We start from the raw sequence: 18,235 nt of genomic DNA, 5'->3' as shown, positions 1-18,235 counted from the left end.
ATTATGTTTCTCTCAAGAGACACTGTAACACTGCAGTAAGCTAATAGAAGTGAAAACTGAAAAAGCTTTACTGAGACAAAAAATGTTAGGGGCTGCCATTGCTGTTATAAGGTGACATATGCAACATGCTGAGGGTGGTGATAATGCAAATGCTGCTGGACAACCCACAGAGAGGATACGAAGAAGAGTGTACAGACCCAGGGTAACCTACCAGTGGCTACATGAGCTGGAGATAGTGGAGCGCTATAGAGTGGACAGAGACCTCTTGCAGCAAATTGTTGAGCTGTGCAGGCCACACCTCACACACAGAATCAACAGAGGGGAACCCATTCCAGTGGAAACCAAGGTATGTGCTGGCCTAAGAATATTACTAACAGGTACCTTCCAGAGACCAACTGGTGATATGATGGGGATATCACAGGCATTAGCATCCAGGGTACTGCACCAGTTCCTGGATGCCATGTCAGCACATGTCGGTGATCATGTATATTTCCCCAATTCCCATGAGGAATTGGCCAGTAATATGCGTCTCTTCCAGCAAATAGCAGAATATCCTGAGGTAGTGGGTGCAATAGACTGCACGCACATATGCATCAAAGCACCAACCGGTGAGTGGGGTAGGGTCTACTTCAACCGCAAGGGCTTCCCCTCCATCAACTGCCAGGTCATGTGTGATGCCCAGGGCATAATACTGAATGTGTGTGCTGGCTGCCCTGGAAGCTACCATGATTCCCATATCTAGCATCTGATGCAGCTGTACCAGACATTTGCCAATGGGGACATCCCACATGGTCACCTAGTGGGGGATGCTGGCTATGCACTGGAGCCGTGGCTGATGACACCCATCAGAAACACACACACACCTGAACAGGAACGCCATAATGAGGCACATGCACAAACATGAAATGTAATCGAGCGTGTGTTTGGGCTGCTCAAGTCACGGTTCCAGTGCCTGGACACATCTGGTGGAGCCTTGCAGTACTCACCAACTACATGTACCCAAATTGTCATGGTATGTGCTATGCTACATAATATGATCCTGCGAAAACAGCTGCAGCAGGACCAGCATAGGCCTGGGCCAAACAGCCCCCCACCATTGCCAAGGCCATCACAGGCAGAGCGTGACTTGGAGGAGGAACAACCTGTGCCTGCCCCAGTAGGCAGAAGGAGGCGTGCCCAGTATGCTTTGGCCTTGGCAAAGAGGCAACGTATAGCACATACACTGGCTCAGTATGAACCCTGGAAATGATACCTATCTCTGACTTGCACATATAGTAAAAGGGATGCCTAAGTTGACACCACCTGCTTCCAAACATGTATAGGGAGTGTAGTATGTGCATCCAACATAGCCAGCCTTGCAGCACCACCCGAGGCATGATTGCCATGTGTTAAGCAATATAAAGCAGCTCTAAACAGCATTTACCACCATGTAGTATATGTAAAGAAAATCGCACACACCAACTAGCACAACTGTGGTCAATGTTGAGTAATATTGAGCAACGTCCAGCAATGTTGGTTAATACTGAGCAATGTTGGACAAGCTGGGTCTAAGTATATGAAGGTGTCTCCAAACACCATTACAGTGGGTGACTTCAACTACCCAAACATTGACTGGGAGCAGTACTCAAGCCCCAACACACTAGCCCAAAGGTTCCTAGAATTTATAAACTCAAATGCTATGGAACAACTAGTCACCACCCCCACAAGAGAGGATAACATACTGGACCTGGTCATCACCAACATGGGGACTCTATGCTCCATACCAGAGGTATTCCCCTCATTGGTAAGATCGGACCATAAATCAATTCCACTGGATATCCACATCCCGATCCCACCCACAGCCCATAAAACTACAGTGAAAAACTTCACAAAAGCTAATATTATACTTCTCAAAACCGAGGTGGAATCCTTCAAGGCCCCTGGGCCAGTGGAAAGTACGGCTCAAACTGCAGAATCCTTTATAAACGCATTCTATGGACACCTTCAGGAATGCATGGATCATGCTATTCCAGACAAAACCAAGATCCAATCATCCAAAGGCAGGCATCCTGCCTGGTGGACCCCAGCCATAAATAAGCTGTACAACAGAAGGAGGATGCTACCAGATGATAGAGCAAAATCCCTAAAAGGGAACGCATCTCTGATCAGTACTAGCAAAAAACTACAATCCCTCATAAAATCATCCAAGGCCAGCTTTGAGAGAAAAGTTGCACAGGACACTAAAGATAATCACAAGGACTTCTTTAGTTTTGTTAGGAACCTGGGTGGCATCTCCCAGATATGCTCAGAGTTGGTCCAAAATGACAAAAAATACACTGAACCCACAGACATTGCCAACATCCTGGCAGACAGGTTCAGTGCAAACTTCTCCCCCTTTCCCCCCTAAAAAGCAAATATCTATCCCAGCAGATTGCTGCCTCCCTGACATCTCAGATGCTCAGGTGAGAGCCACCCTCTCCAAAGCAAATAACACAGCATCAGTATGACCAGATGGTGTCCTGGGCTGCATTCTACATGAACTCTAAGAAGAGCTAATCACCCACATAAAGCTGCTGTTCAATCTCAGCCTTACTACAGGATATGTACCCAAAGAATGGCGTACAGCAACAGTGGTCCCAATCCACAAAGGTGGTGCCTCCACGGACTCTGGAAACTATCTCCCCATAAGCCTGACTAGCCCGGTCTGCAAAGCTATGGAGAGGATCATCATGGAACTCATAAACAAAGACATTGGGGACCTACAGACACTGGCTCCTACCCAATTTGCCTTTGTTAAGGGAAGATCCTGCCTCTTAAACCTGGTTGATTTCTTTGAAACAGTCACCAAGGCCATTGATGAGGGGAAGGTAGTCCACACAGCCTACCTGGACCTCTCAAAAGCCTTCGACACAATACCCCACTCGGGCATCATAGATAATCTCCCCAGCTTAAATATAAATCCCTATGTCATAAGATGGGTTGCAAACTGGCTCAAGGACAGAACCCACATAGTCAGAATTGCTAGAGCCATGTCAGACTCTAAACCAGTTACAAGTGGCGTCCCACAAGGCTCAGTCCTGGGACTTCTCGTGTTCGGCATATGTTTTTCAGAGGTTCAGGCTAACGCGGGAGGACTGTGGCTGACCAGGTTTGCAGATGACTGCAAACTGGGTGCCATAATTGACTCTCCAGCTGACACAAGCATCCTCCAAAAGGCTCTCATAGAAACGGATAACAGGTGCAAGAGCCATGGCCTAAAGCTAAACGCTAAAAGGTGTATAGTCATACCCTTTGGCAAAAACAAAGTGCCCACAAATTACCACATAGGCGGGAATCCATTAAGTACGGAAGAAGTAATTAGGGACCTGGGGACCCAAGTTGACAGTAATTTCCCCTTTGACAACCACATTGCCAAAGTGGTTAGAAAGACCTTCTATATAGCCCACCTTATCATGAAAGGATTCACATCTACATCGAGGGAGGTCATTGTGCCCCTTTATTCATCCCTCATCAGGTCCATAATTGAATACAATGCCCCATTTGGGATGTACCTTACCTGACACCTGCAGCAACTAGAAAGACCCCAAAAGTACCTCACAAAGAGGGTCATGGGACTCAAACAGATGCCATATGCTGCTCGGTTAAAGAAACTACAGCTCTACTCAGTTGCATACCGCCTACTTAGAGGCGATCTATGCCTGACGTATAAAGCCATGTCCAACCCGGAATTAATTAGCATGCTCCACCTCAGAAAATCCAAATCCCATAGAGCTACACGCTCGAGGGACTTGAACCTGAGCACAGAAATAAATGGGACATGCTGGAGGGACAGATTCCTAACCCAGAGGCTCCCTTCGCTCTGGAATAGAATCCCAGTCCATGTTAGGCAGAGACCCTCACTGACTCTCTTCAAAAGGAATCTTGATGAGTGGATGGGAGATCGTAGGTTTTCCATGGGGATTACTTCAGTGTCACTACTAGACAGAGGCACAGTAAACAAACCTTAAAAAGGGCACAGTAAAATCAGTTCAGAGGGTGGCGAAAGCCAAACACACTCTGGCAAGGCTTGTAAATGCCTTAGGGCAGATAGCCTAGTATGAACCTATGAACCTATGAACCTAAGTAGGGCATAGCTGAACAAAAGGCAACATGCTCATATTTGCTCTACTGGCCCTTGAGCAGTCTGGTCTGCTCAGTATGAAAATATAAAGCAGTGATAGGCCTCGAACCCAGGATACTATGCACTATAGTCATAGTACTGAACCACTAAGCCATGACAGTACTGCAGTGGTCAGCCTGTATGAAGAAATGTTGATAAGTCTATGCTAAGTATTCCATGGAAACCCTGCAGGCACAGCATAATCCCAGTCGAGGTATGACACAAAGGTGAGTCCCGCAGTAAGAATAGAACCTGACTTTCAACACACACAGTAGAAATATTAATATTGGACATGTACACATACATCAACAGATGTAGTGGACCTCAGACAGCAACATACTGAAAGGTCACACTGGGCATGCTCACACACTTGAATAAATGAGACAAATGTCAGGCAACAGAACACTGACAGTCTGAACTGGGCATGCTCACACACTTAGGCCATGTCGGAGTACAGCAGTGGGCCACACATATCAGGCAGTTGCATGTGTTAACCCAGGAACCTCTCACTATCCAGCAATCTGCCCTGTGCACAAAGTTATATGACAACAGACACATATATAATATAGTGGAACCCTGTCATAATTAAATATGTTCTGCAGATACCTAAGTTGTTCATAGAAAGTGGGAAAGCAAAGACGATAAAACTTGCAAACAGTATCAGCAATAAACATTGTGCATCCTGAACATTAGCATAGGTTTAGAGATTGATACTAGCCTATCTGCCCTAGGGCATGTACAAGCCTAGCCAGAGTGTGTTTGGCTTTCGCAACCCTGTCAAAGTAGAACACTGTGCCTGTGAATAGTATGTCACACAAGATAGCCCATTTACGTTTAGTGTATTGTGCCTCTGTCTAGCAGGGACCCAGAAGATATCCCATGGGTAAACATACGATCACCCATCTACTTGTCAAGATGTCTCCTGTAGGTGGTCAGTGGGTGGCTCTGCCTATGCAAAACCGGGATTACAATCCAGAGTGAGTGGAGCCTCTGGGATAATAATCTGTCCCTCCAGATTGTCCTGTTAACATCTGTGCTGAGGTATATGTCCCTGGAGTGTGTAGCTCCAAGAGAGTCGGATATCCTGGGGTGGAGCATGTCCATTAAGTCTGGGTCGGACATTTCCTTAAACTACAGGCACACAACATATCCGTGTAGGTGGTAAGCAACTGAGTAGAGCTGGAGTTACTGTATCTGAACTGTGCAGGGCATCCGTGTGAGTCCCTACATCTGCTTGTTGAGGAACATTTGTGGCCATTACAGTTGCTGCATGTGTCGGGTAAGGTACATCCCAAATGTAGCATTGTAACCAAGCATGGTTGTGATGAGTATAGGGGCACAATGACCTCACTTATTTTATTATTTTATTTTATTTTATTTTACATTTGTTAACCGGGCTGGTCTAACTGGATATATTTCCATTTTCAGTAGAGGCCCGGGGAGAAAAGCTCCACATATAGACAAAGAGGTATAACAATAACAGATTACACTCAGATAGGACGTTGACAATGAAAATAATTACCACAGGAAAAGGACTTTAAATTCCTAGACATTGTAAATAGCAACATGTTAAGGCTTATTACATCTTTTAAAACCAAGAAGAGAAAGTGCAAGACCAAGGAAGAGGAAACAATGATAGATAGAGAGCAGATTTAAAAAATATAAAAGATATATAGTTTCTGGAGTAGAGTCATAGCCTTATAGAGGAAAGATATGGGGAGAGGTCCATAAGTGGTAGAGGAAGAGAATTAAGGGAGAAAGCAGGAGGTATAAAAGAATAGGGAGAAAAAAGAGGGTTAACTAAGGAAAATTAACTTTCAATCAGGATTAGAGCAGGGCACATCCAGTGGCTTTTAAGGTAGGTTCTAAGTTTTGTTTAAACAAGACAGTAGATGCAATGGAAGTAAGTTCGGTAGGAAGTTGATTCCAGTGTTTACCAATGGAATTTGAGAAGAGGGAATCACCAGCTAGGTTATTAGATTTGGTTAAGGTGACTAGCAGTTTATTAGATGATCGGAGTGAGTTCAGATTAGAATAAGGGTTAAGAGGTTAGAAAGTACAGGTGTGTTATGAGGTTGGTAGAAAGCTCTTTGGACAAACGTGAGTTGGGAAAGTAACAGCATGTTAGTCAGTTCAAGCCAGTGAAGTTGCTGCAGATTTAGACAGTGGTGAGTTCTGAAAGGCTTACCAGTAACAAATCTAGCTATATTGTTGTAAGTGGTAGACAGTTTGGAGAGATTGTTTTCTTGAGGTTAGTATAGATTGGTGAGGCATAGAGAAGAGTGGAAATAAGGTGAGAGTGAGCAAGAGTAATTTTGGCTGGGGAGGTTAAGAAAGTTTTAATTCTATAGAGAGCCAAGTTTCCTGTTTACAGATTTAATGGTATTGTTGATATGACAGTCAAAGGAAAGATTATTGTCAATTGTGACTCCTAGTAGCTTAGTAGTAGAGTCAGGAGATATAAGAGTTCCATTGTTAGATAAGATAGTGAAGTCTAGTGTAGGGGATCTGGTAGTTGGCCTAAAAAGTAAGAGTTTGTTTTTTTTTGCATTTAGGAGGAGGCAGCGTTTTAGGAACCAAGTTTCAACTTTGGAAAATACAGTTTGAGTATTAGTTTGTAGTTCAGAAATGGATTTAGCAGAGCAAATTATTGTGGAGTCATCAGCATATTGTATGCATGTAGCTTGGGGAATAGCTACTTGTAAGTCATTTATAAAGAGGGAGAAAAGAAGGGGTCCGAGAATAGAGCCTTGGGGTACCCCAAGTGAAATTGGGAGAAGAGATGAGAGTTTGTTATCCCAGAGGACGGCCTGTTTCCTGTTAGTGAGATAGGATCTAAACCAGTGGACAACCTTAGATTCTAAGGATAGAGATTCAAGAATGTTTAAGAGGAGAGAGTGGTTGACCATGTCAAAGGCTTTGGACAGGTCAATAAAAGAGCTGAAGACAGGATGTTATTGCGATTTTGTTAATAAAGTCTATAAAGGAGAGGAGAGCAGTAGTTGTGCTATGAAAAGGCCTAAAGCCATGTTGACAGTTGGAGAGAATGTTATTTGTTATTAAGTGGTTCATTAACTGATGGTGCACACATTTTTCCATGATTTTTGCAAGTGGGGACAAGAGAGCAATGGGTCTATAATTAGAATATTCATAGGAGTTACCTCCTTTATGTAAGGAATGATGTGAGAAATTTTCCATATGTCAGGTATGGTTGCTTCATTTACAGTTCTATTAATAAGGATGGATATAGGGTAGGCTATTTCAGAGGCTGCTTTTGAAGGAATTCAGATGGAAGCTGGTCTGCCGAGGGTACATGGTTTGAGTTTGTGGATACATTTCTGTATAAAGGTAGTGGAGATGGGTTGAAGCCTAAAGGTTGGAAGATTGAGGGATGTAAGGTCAGGGATACTAGTGTTGTCACTAGAGAGATGGGAGGCTAAGGAATTGATAGTATCAATAAAGAAAGAGTTGAAAGTATTGGCAGTATCAAGGGAGGAATTCTTTTCAGACCCAGAAGGGGATGGGGTGGTAGTCTGTCCAGGGTGAAGAAGTCTGTTTAGGGTTGACCAGAATTTTTGAGGGTTATTGTGTTTTGCTTGCTGGAGATTACTATAATAATTCTTTTTATCAGAGAAGATAGCTCTTTTGGTACTGTTTCTTAGTTGCCTAAAGGTCTGTTGGTCTATGGGAGATTTGCTGGTTCGCCACTTTTTCCAAGATTTGTTCCTAAGTAACATTTTTTGTCTTGTATCTTTAGATAGCCATGGGGCAGGCTTAGATTTAATTCGGATGGAACGTTTTGGTGCATGATTATCTAGAATTTTTAGGAATGTGGTATTAAAGTATAGAACAGCTTCTTCAAGAGGAAGTGTCTTAAGTGGGTTCCAGTTACAGGCACTTAGTTCAGTTTTAAATTGAATAGGGTTGAAGCATTTGAGATCACGAGGGTCTTATACATTGGAGAATTGTTAGAGGCATTTTTTTGTCTTAAAATATAGTATAGATTGCGGTCAGAAAAGTCATCGGGTAGCGTTCCGATTGATAGTTTAGTTGAGGTTTGTTAATGAGAATCCAATCTAGAATTCTTTCTTTGTTGTTCGGTTTGTTAATCCTAGTGGGGGTGTCTATTATCTGAGTAAAGCCATGGAGGTTAATATGAGAAGTTGGGTTATTAGTGTTTATTGAGGACCAGTCAAGGTTGAGGTCTCCAAGTATTATAGTTTCTTGTGGGTAGGTGGAAGTAATGCAACTGAGGATGTTTTCTATGGAGGTAGCATTATTTCCAGGAGGTAGATATATGCAGATAATATAGATTGCTTTTTTGGGGTTTAGTTGTAGCTTAGAGATAAGAAGCTCAGTATTGTTAATGTCCAGTTTATCATGGGGTACTAATGTTAAATTTAGTTCAGTTTTAAATAGTAGTGCCACTCCCCCGCCTTTTTTTGTCTTGTGGTCGAGTCTCAAGATATTGTAACCTGGAGGAATGATTTCATTATCTAGAGTGAAACCATATGGGATACGGTGGGTTATACAGAAGTTCTGTCTAACCACTTTGGCAATGTGATTGTCAATGGTGAGAGTACAAACAAGTCGCGTCCCCCAACCCCTAACAACTACTACCGTATGTAATGGATTACTACCTATGTGGTAATGTGTGGGCATGTTGTTATTTCCAAAGGGGATGACTATGCAACTAATGGCATTTAGCTGTAGGCCATGGCTCAGGCACCAGTCATCCTATCTCTGTGAGACCCCGTTTGAGTATGCATGTGCCAGCTGGAGAGTTGATTATAGCACCCAGTTTGCAGTCATCTGCAAACATGGTCAGCCATATTCCTCCTGTGTTAGCCGTATGCCACACAAATATATACTGAACAAGAGAGGTCCCAGGACTGAGCCTTGTGTGATGCCATGTGTAACTGGTGTATAGTTAGACATGGCACCTGCAATACTGAGCATGTGGGTGCTATCCCTGATCCAGGTAGCAATCCATTGTGTGAGATATGTGTCGATATCGACGCCGGTGAGCCTATTCATAATGGCTGAGAGGGGTATTGTGTCGAAGGGTTGTGCAAGGTCCAGGCAGGCTGTGTGGACAACCGTCCCTACACCTATGGACCTGGTAACTGTTTAAAGAATACGAACAGGTCCAGGAGGCAAGATCGGCCCACAACAACGCTGAAATGTGTTGGAGCCAGTGTCTGTAGGTTCCCGATGTCTATGTGCATGAGTCCCATTACAATACGCTCCATAGCTTTGCAGAACAGGCTAGTTAGCCTTATAGGCCAATATTGTCTGTGGTCCATTGTGGCAGCAACTCTGTGGAGCGGGACCACTATCACTGTATGCCATTCCGTGGGTACATATCTTGCAGTAACTCTGATATTGAACAGTGACGTAATGTGAGGGTTACGTCTGTCATGAAGCCCGTGTAAGACACAGGCCGGGACACCGTCTGGTCCCATTGATGCTGTGTTGTCCACTGTGGGGAGGGCAGCACTCACCTGTTTATTTGTGATGTCAGGGAGGTTACACTCTGTTGGGATGGACAGTAGCTCCTTAGGGGGGATGGGGGGAGACATCTACACTGAACCTGTTTGCCAGGATGTTTTCAATGTCTGTGGGTTCAGGGTATGTTTAGTCAGTATGCAGTAACTCACAGCATATCAGTGAGTGTCCACCCAGGTACCTGAATTAACTGAAGAAGGCCTTGTGAGTGTCCTACGTGTCTGGTGCAATTGTCTGTTAGAAGCGGGCCTGACATAAATACATGAGTGATTGTAGCTGTCTGCTAGTACAGATCACAGATGCCTTCCCTGTCTGGGATTGTGCTCTATCATGTAGTAGCATCCTCCTTTCATTGTATAGCTTATTAATGGCCAGGGTCTACCAGACAGGTCCCCTGCCATTGGAGGAGTGAGTCCAGTTGTTATTTGGGATAGCACGATCCATGCAGTCCACTAGATGTCCATAGAATGTGTATGTAAAGGATTCAGCAGTCAGAGCCATACTTAGCACTGTCCCAGGGTCTCTGAAGGATACCACCTTGGTTTGGAGAAGTGTGACATTTGCTTTTGAGAAGTTCACCAAGATTACCCAGGATGGGTGTGTGGATGGGATATGGATGTCCAGTGAGATACATGTATGTTCTGACCTTACCAATGAGGGGTATATCTCAGGTGTGGAACACAGAGTCCCCATGTTGGTGATGATCATGTCCAATATGTTGTCCCCTCTTGTGGGTGTGGTGACCAGTTGTGCCATATCATATGAGTTTACAAATAGTAGCAACTGTTGGGCGAGGGTGTTGGGGTCTGAATACTATCTCCAGTCAATGTGTGGGTATTTGAAGTCACCCAATATAATGGTGTTTGGGGAGACCTTCATATTGTCCAGTCTTCCCAGGAAAGCCAAGTGTGATTCATGAGTTTGGGAGGGTGGTCTGTAGCAGGCAACAAACCAAAAGGCAGATTTGCACAATGTTAGGTGCATATGTATGGTCTGTGATGCTTTGTGCAGTGCTACCAACCCGGAGGTATGTGTATCTGTGATGTATATGGATACTCCCGCTATTTGTGTTGGCCATTCTGAGTTTTGTGGTCAGAAAGCATGGTATGAAATATAACCTGGTAGTGCTGGTGTGCATTTGGGAGCCTGAACCAGGTGTCTTTTAGTGCGCAGATATCGCTGTTGTCCATACTGAGGAGATTACTGAGTGGTCGCAATGTGAGGGTAACACATCTTGTGTTGAGCAGCATTACCCTCAGTGTCATGTACTCTGTAATGTCTAAGGTGGTGGGTTTGTCTTTTGAGCCCTGCTTAAAAAAGGCAGTATGGTGGTAGCAAGTGCCTTAGCCAGTATTCGAAAGTCCAAGCGTGACAGGTGCAAGCTGTCCATAGGGAAGCTACGTTGCATGTCGAGCATGTCACCCCAGGCTGACAGACACTGTATCCCCTGTGAATGTCTCCAATATGTTAGCCAACTGTTAAACGTGATCAGTTTGTTGGTATACTGTGACATCTTACTTGGTGAGTGCAAGATGCTAGACAAAGTCAGGATCATACTGGCCTGGGCTACATGATCAGAGAGTTCCTCTATGTATCATGTCATGTGGTCCAGGGAGGAACGTCTGAGGGTGTACGCACCAGCATGGACAATGATGGAGCCAGTCCTGTACTTGCTTTGGAGTGACCTGAGTGCATGTGTTATGTTGTGGATCCTGCCACCCGAGAGACAGCTCAAAGTGACTATTCCCTTGTTTTGCCTGGTCAGTGGGACGTCAGTGTGTCTGACAATAAGTGTCACCTATTACAAGTGTATTAGGTGTGTTGTTTAGCCTGAAGGGCAGTGACTGTGTGGCACACTGACATTGTGAACTATGTGATATGTGGGTATTGTAGTGGGGTATCAGTTGTTTGTGTGTCTGCTTTGGAGGTCTCTGCTGCTTAGGCAGAGTTTATGTAGAGCCTCTGAGTATGTTTATGTGTGATAATGTGGATTGATTGCTGTCGCTATAGGTTTATGTGAGACTGATATGTGGTGTGTGGGGTTACCTTCACCACCTGATAGACTATGCCAGTCATGGGTCGAGAGAGCTCAGCCTCCTGTATGTCAATTTTGTTGCGTCTCTCACATATATCTGAGTTTGTTGGGAGGAGGAGAGGGTTGTCTGTGTACAAGAGGCAGATGTGACATTGTGTCAAAACCACAATATTCACTAGCTGGACAAGAGAGTACACACAAAACTGACCCCTGGACATGCCAGGATATTATGATGACATACTCCGTAGCCTGATCGAAAAGGATCAGTAAGTGTGTAAAAGTATAACAAGGATTAGTGCTCAGGTTTGTTGGTGTTTTGTAAAGAGTAGCTGAGAAGGATTCCAGACTGAATCATGACACCTCCTTCAGCTATGTCATAAATAGCAATGCACACTCATATATGTCCTGAGTCAGGGCCAACTGTACCTGACTGACAATGCCGACATCCTGTCAGACAGGCCCATATAGACATACCCACCTCCCACTGACGATAGTCCCAGTCATCATACCAGGAGATATCAGATGTAGAATGGCTGAACAGCTCCCCCCAAAGCCAAAAGCATGGCAGCAATTGGATTACATTGTTTCCCAATATGTGTCATGCATGAACTACAGAACAAACAGACCCTGCACCTGAACAGTCTGTTGAGCCTCACCCTCTCCACAGGATCTGTAACCGTTGAATGTGTTGCAGCAACATATGGCACTCCCCACAAGTGTAGGTGCACAACACACCATGGGAAGTATAGTCCAGTAAGCCTATGAAGTCTGATCTGTAAGGCCATGGAGTCCATCATGGTTGAAGTCATACACAGAGCTATTGGAAGCTGACAAACACACAACCCTACCAACTGTGGTATGTTCATGTGCAGATCACGGTTCCCAAACATGCTAGACTGTTTGCAAGGTAGACACCCAGGACATACATCACTGAACAGAGCTACACATTTCCACATAGACTTTGAATAGCCCTTTATCAACACCCCTGACACATGTCGTATTAACAAAACCAACAATCTGTGCATAAATATGTGCTGACATATGAAGGAATGTCAGTGTGTCCACAGATAGATCACAAAGGTAAGAATTATGAGGTCCTGTTCAAGCTGTTGACACCTGCCGACCCACATGGCTCATTCCTGGGATTGCATAAAACAAAGTGTGCACACATTACCATGTCCAGTCTAATGATGTTAGCATCCTACAAATATAACAGGAGAAGAGAAACCACCCAGCAAAGCATATAGTGCGCCGTGTTAATGCGTATGTCTCTAGTATCATAACATAGTTAGGTAGGGGGTTGAATCCTGCAATTGCTGTGTGTGTGTGTGTGTGTGTGTGTGTGTGTGTGTGTGTGTGTGTGTGTGTGTGTATGTGTGTGTGTGTGTGACACAGGTGGTCAATGCAGTGTGGGTTTTGCTTTTACTATGGTATGACATTTCATGATTAAAACAGTGTGTGCATTGCACACATCAGGTATCTGCATGGCAAATAAATATGTGTACATGTGACCTTAATCAGTACATAGGTGTGAAGCCTGCATACTACATGAATACATTTGTTTCCTTTGACAGATTGTGTCACTGCTTCTCAAATCGTAGGTCACATATGTATGTATGTGACAAGCCCGGCCACTGTAGTGATCTGTGTCCAAGGTCATCTGTGCTACATACACCCATGACAGTTACTATAGAGTACTGTGAGTGAGGGTACATGCCTGTGCTATATGTCAGACATGTTCATACACAACAATGACTGGCAATAATGGACAGTCATTATAGGTGTACAACAGCCCTGTGGATATGCATTCAGGCCCCTAATGTCTTATGTGACACACTGAGGGACTCCACAATACCTATGGATATGTGGATACCAAGGGACAGATGACATAACATGTGGCTGTATGTACACATTGTTACCCAACATACATGTTGAGGGCTACCACCTATGTGGTACTGTCGGAAAAGTATGTATAGTAAATGTGGATGACTATGCCACAGTTGGCTTACTGCTATACAGCATGTATTGGACAACAGGTATCTGTCTGTATGATACCCTTGTGTAGGATATGCGTTCCATCCAGGGAATGCATTGTAGGCCAATGCATGCATTTCCAGATGTGGATGGACATATCCCTAGTGTGTTTGCATGTACCTAAGAGGGCTATATGCCAAACAGGTGTGGTCCCAGGAACGGATGGCAGTCAATACCACTGGTCACTGTTATAGTATAGTACCGGAAGGATCCAACTGTTACTGAGTTCCCTACAACTGTGTGCCATTTGTCAGGACATCATCTAATGATTGGTTATAGTCATGCAGTTGAGGTTGTGTATACTACCAGACTGAAAATCATTGACAGGTATTAACAGTATCACCCACAACATACTGTCAACCCATGTCATACACACATGTGTACCCATGTTAGTACATATCTAAAGTAGAATGCATACTGGCCATCGAAAGATACTATGAGATGTTAACAATGTGTACAACAGGGTATGTCACATGTCCCATGTGTCCACTATGCACGTACATTAAGACAGTGCGCACCCACCATGTTCACAGATGTACACCTGCTAATCTGTAATGAACACACCACACACGTACTGTTCACTCACTAACACATGCTGGCAACACTGTACACTTCAGCCAAGTGGCACATGGGTGGACAATACATACTCAGACCTAACACTGGTGTAACCAATGCTACATTGACAATCAGAGCTGTGATGCATAATGCCTGCTCAGATATACCTACAAGGATATCATTGCACTTTCCTGTTGACAACTTGCTAATATTGCTACACTGCTATAATGTCACCCTTTGCATCAGAACCATGTTAGCCTGTTCCTGCATCAATGTTACAGATGACAGGAGGTGGCACAGGTGTCATCATATGCACAGAGTGTGTTGTTGGTTTGCCAGAGCCCGACATTGACCCATCCAATCAACATGTGTGTGTGTGTGTGTGTGTGTGTGTGTGGGGGGGGGTGTGGGACAACAATACAGCATGGGCCAATGTTGATGTAATGCATGTGTGTATGTGTGAGCCCTAGTTGTTTGGTTAATGTGTGTGTGTCTGCATGCACACAGTTCCACCATGTGGCTGTCATATACGGGCGGTTGTGGGACAGCCTCAGGCTGTACCGGATAGGCTGTACAGATCACTGTCTCTGGGCATGCTACCTGTGCCTGGCAGGGGTGCTACGGGCAGTATCGGGTACCAACCCTGACTGGGTACTATCATCAGAGGCAGAGGTATGATGACTGGACCCATGTCCCTGCTGGGACTGGCCAGAGCCATGTGCACATGGTCTACTAGGACGGTCAATAGACAGGCCAGCCCCAGCATTGCTGGAGCTGGTACTGCCACTATGGGAATGGCTGTGATCTGTGTGCCGTCCGCATTGACTGCCAGCTGTTACTGTTGCTGCCATGCACCCACGTCAATGTCTCACCCGTTCTGCACTGTCCTGGCTCATGGAAGACACATTGTGGAGGGCATCTATTGTCTACCCCCAATGTCTATCAATGACCTCTGTGTAATTCCGGATGGCGCCGGCAAGGTCACGGATGCTGTCATTGATAGCGGTGTAATGGGCCCTCTGTGCCCTTAGTCCCTGTCTGGTGTACCGTTCCATACGTGCCTGTGCCTGCATTACAGCCCGGAGCATACTGGAGGTTCTAATACCTCTGGGGGCACTAATGCCAGGGGCAATATGACCAGTGGTGCTCCCCCGAGAACCCCTGGACATCTGCCTATATGGTACCATTAAGTAATACACAAACCAAATAGCTGCTTCTCTGTGATGGATCCAAGATGCAAAACACAAAAGTAGAGTGCAAATGAATTAATATTCCTTCTTTATTTGGTTAAGCGCTTTCATCTAAACAAATGTAGATTTCTGATGAAATCTACATTTGTTTAGATGAAAGCGCTCAACCAAATAAAGAAGGAATATTAATTCATTTGCACTCTACTTTTGTGTTTTGCATCTTGGATCCATCACAGAGAAGCAGCTATTTGGTTTGTGTATTACTTACTGGTGGACTGTTTCTCATTTTGGATTTTTCATTGTATGGTACCATTCCAGGAATCTGGCTAGGGCTGCTGTGAGGGGATGCAAGTGCCATGGGTACCACACTCTCCTGGGAAATGCCAACTGTATGCTGTCCCTCGGCTAAGGCCATTGGTGATGAGGGATGTATCGGCAGTATGAGTGTGCGCATAGATGGGGTTGAATGCTGTGTACTGTCGCTTGGTGGACCAACGACAGACCCTGTCAAACCTTCCTGTGCCAGAATACATGTCTCATCATCTCCACTATTAGTGGCAGTGACTTCAGATTCCCTGCTGCTTTCAGCCATCTCAAACTCAGCACCTGTGAGAGGAAGACAGGAAACACACTTTCCAATCTGTACATGATGTTAGCACACATGCACACATGCACACATGAACACATGAACACATCCACACATGCTCACATGCACACATGCACACATGCACACATGCACAATTGCACAATTGCACACAAATACACTCCTCACTACAGCACATACGCACACACACCAGCAATCCAACACATACTCAATAATGGGTGAAGGTGGGTGCCAGTATCACAAGGCAAACAGTCACCTCACATGTGTCAGCATGCAGAATGTGTTACTCAAGACCATGCAGTGCAAGTGTAGATGGCCCTATTTAATGACATTATACATGGCTTTGATGCATGCGTGTAGTTGTTCAGTGATTGGCTACACCCTGGAACACAATGTGTACATGGATACAACATTGTTGTGCATGTATTATCAGCTCTGCAATTTCCTGTGCACCATCACTCACAGGTATACATGCCATGGCTGCATGTGTTATCTGTTTGACACATAGATTGCCATGTGTGATTACAGTGTATGTGTGCATAGCAGCTAATAGTGGGCACAGGTGTAGCACATGCATGCTATATACACACATGGGATGAGTGGTGCATGTAGACATGAAGGAATCCCAGTGCTCAACATGGCACTTGTACAGTGGTTATGGTGAGTGTGAGACATATTGCAGATATGTCGGTGCCAGCCATGACATGGCATGCTACACGACTGCAACATTAAACACCACACATACCCAATGTGTGTCATGTGACCTATACACCCAATAGCATTCCAGGACATATATGTGACACTTTGTACAGATGGCGACTGCTGTGCATATTGTGTATACTGGCATATGTAAGCACACACACACAACATGCTATGCATATTGTGTATAGGTGCATATGTTTGCACACACACAACATTGAGGTGCAAAGCAATGACTGCTATGTGTAGTACTGTGGTCACTGTAACTGGATGGGGTGTAGTACCATGTGCCATCATCATCATGTATCTTGTGCTCACTCATGGCTACTAATGTGTGACAGACCACCACCTTGCATGCTGTACCTGAACTGCAGTGCCATGGCTACGTTCAAAATTACACAGCCACTTTGTACATGGGTGTGTGAGGTGTCCAATATGGAGCATTGCCTAACACGACTGTGTTATGTGTTAAAGAGTGTTGCACAGCCCCATGATAGGCCTCTACCCCTGAGGTACATCATGTGTGTGTGGATGACATGTGGGATACTGAAGTATGACCTTACAGCGGGTGTGTGGTAATGCCATATGTAGCATGCTTTTCTGTACTGCGTATGATAAACATGTTATGTTGTGTACAGCTGTAGCTACTATGCCTATCCAATGTGCAGTACGGTGTTGCCACAACTGTGTCTGATGCTCTGTGTATTGCATGTCATTGAGGTAGCTACTGACATTACTGAGCTGTGCAATGTCTTACAGCAAACATGCATGGCATGCATTATGCATAGGTGTGTTACGTGTACATGGCCTACACCTCACCTATGACATGCGCATTTCATTACCAACATTGCAGTTATACCACACTCACCAGCATGGAGTGTCTGCCCTGCTGTCACACCAGAGGGACCTACGAGAATATGAGAGAGTTTGTCAGTGGCCACAACTGTGGCATTGCTACAGTGGGTATGCTAAACTACAGTGGAACAACAGTCAACAGTCACAGGTGTAGAGATAATATTCCAAATATCAGTATTGCATAACACTAGGCAGCACAACTGCTAAACACACAGTACACATCTCACGTAGACATAATCTAACAATACAGTTAACTGCAGTCTACAGATAGGGCATGTTACCTGCTCACTCCATGAGAACATGCTGGGTGGCTCCGGCCTCCATGACAACACATGTCACAGGTTGTTGCTGCTGTTATCCAGGAGCCACCACGCTTAGGAGCAGCTCCTCCACTCTAGTGAGGTGGAGATGAATGGCCACCCCACCACCTGTGGCAAGCTGTTGTCTTTGGATATCAGACGCATGCCGCCGGACATGTCTTACTAAATCACCACAGTGATGGCGTACCTGCTCATATGTCCGGTTATGCATGCCTATGTCATTTACCCGACGAACAAGATCCTGCTACAGTGCAGTCCATTCCTGCTGGTGCTGGCTGCTTTGGGAAAACAGCATTG

Source organism: Protopterus annectens, chromosome 1.part1, assembly GCF_019279795.1.
Source record: "Protopterus annectens isolate FY-2018-M chromosome 1.part1, PAN1.0, whole genome shotgun sequence".
NCBI lineage: Eukaryota > Metazoa > Chordata > Ceratodontiformes > Protopteridae > Protopterus > Protopterus annectens.
This window is presented reverse-complemented; position numbering follows the sequence as displayed.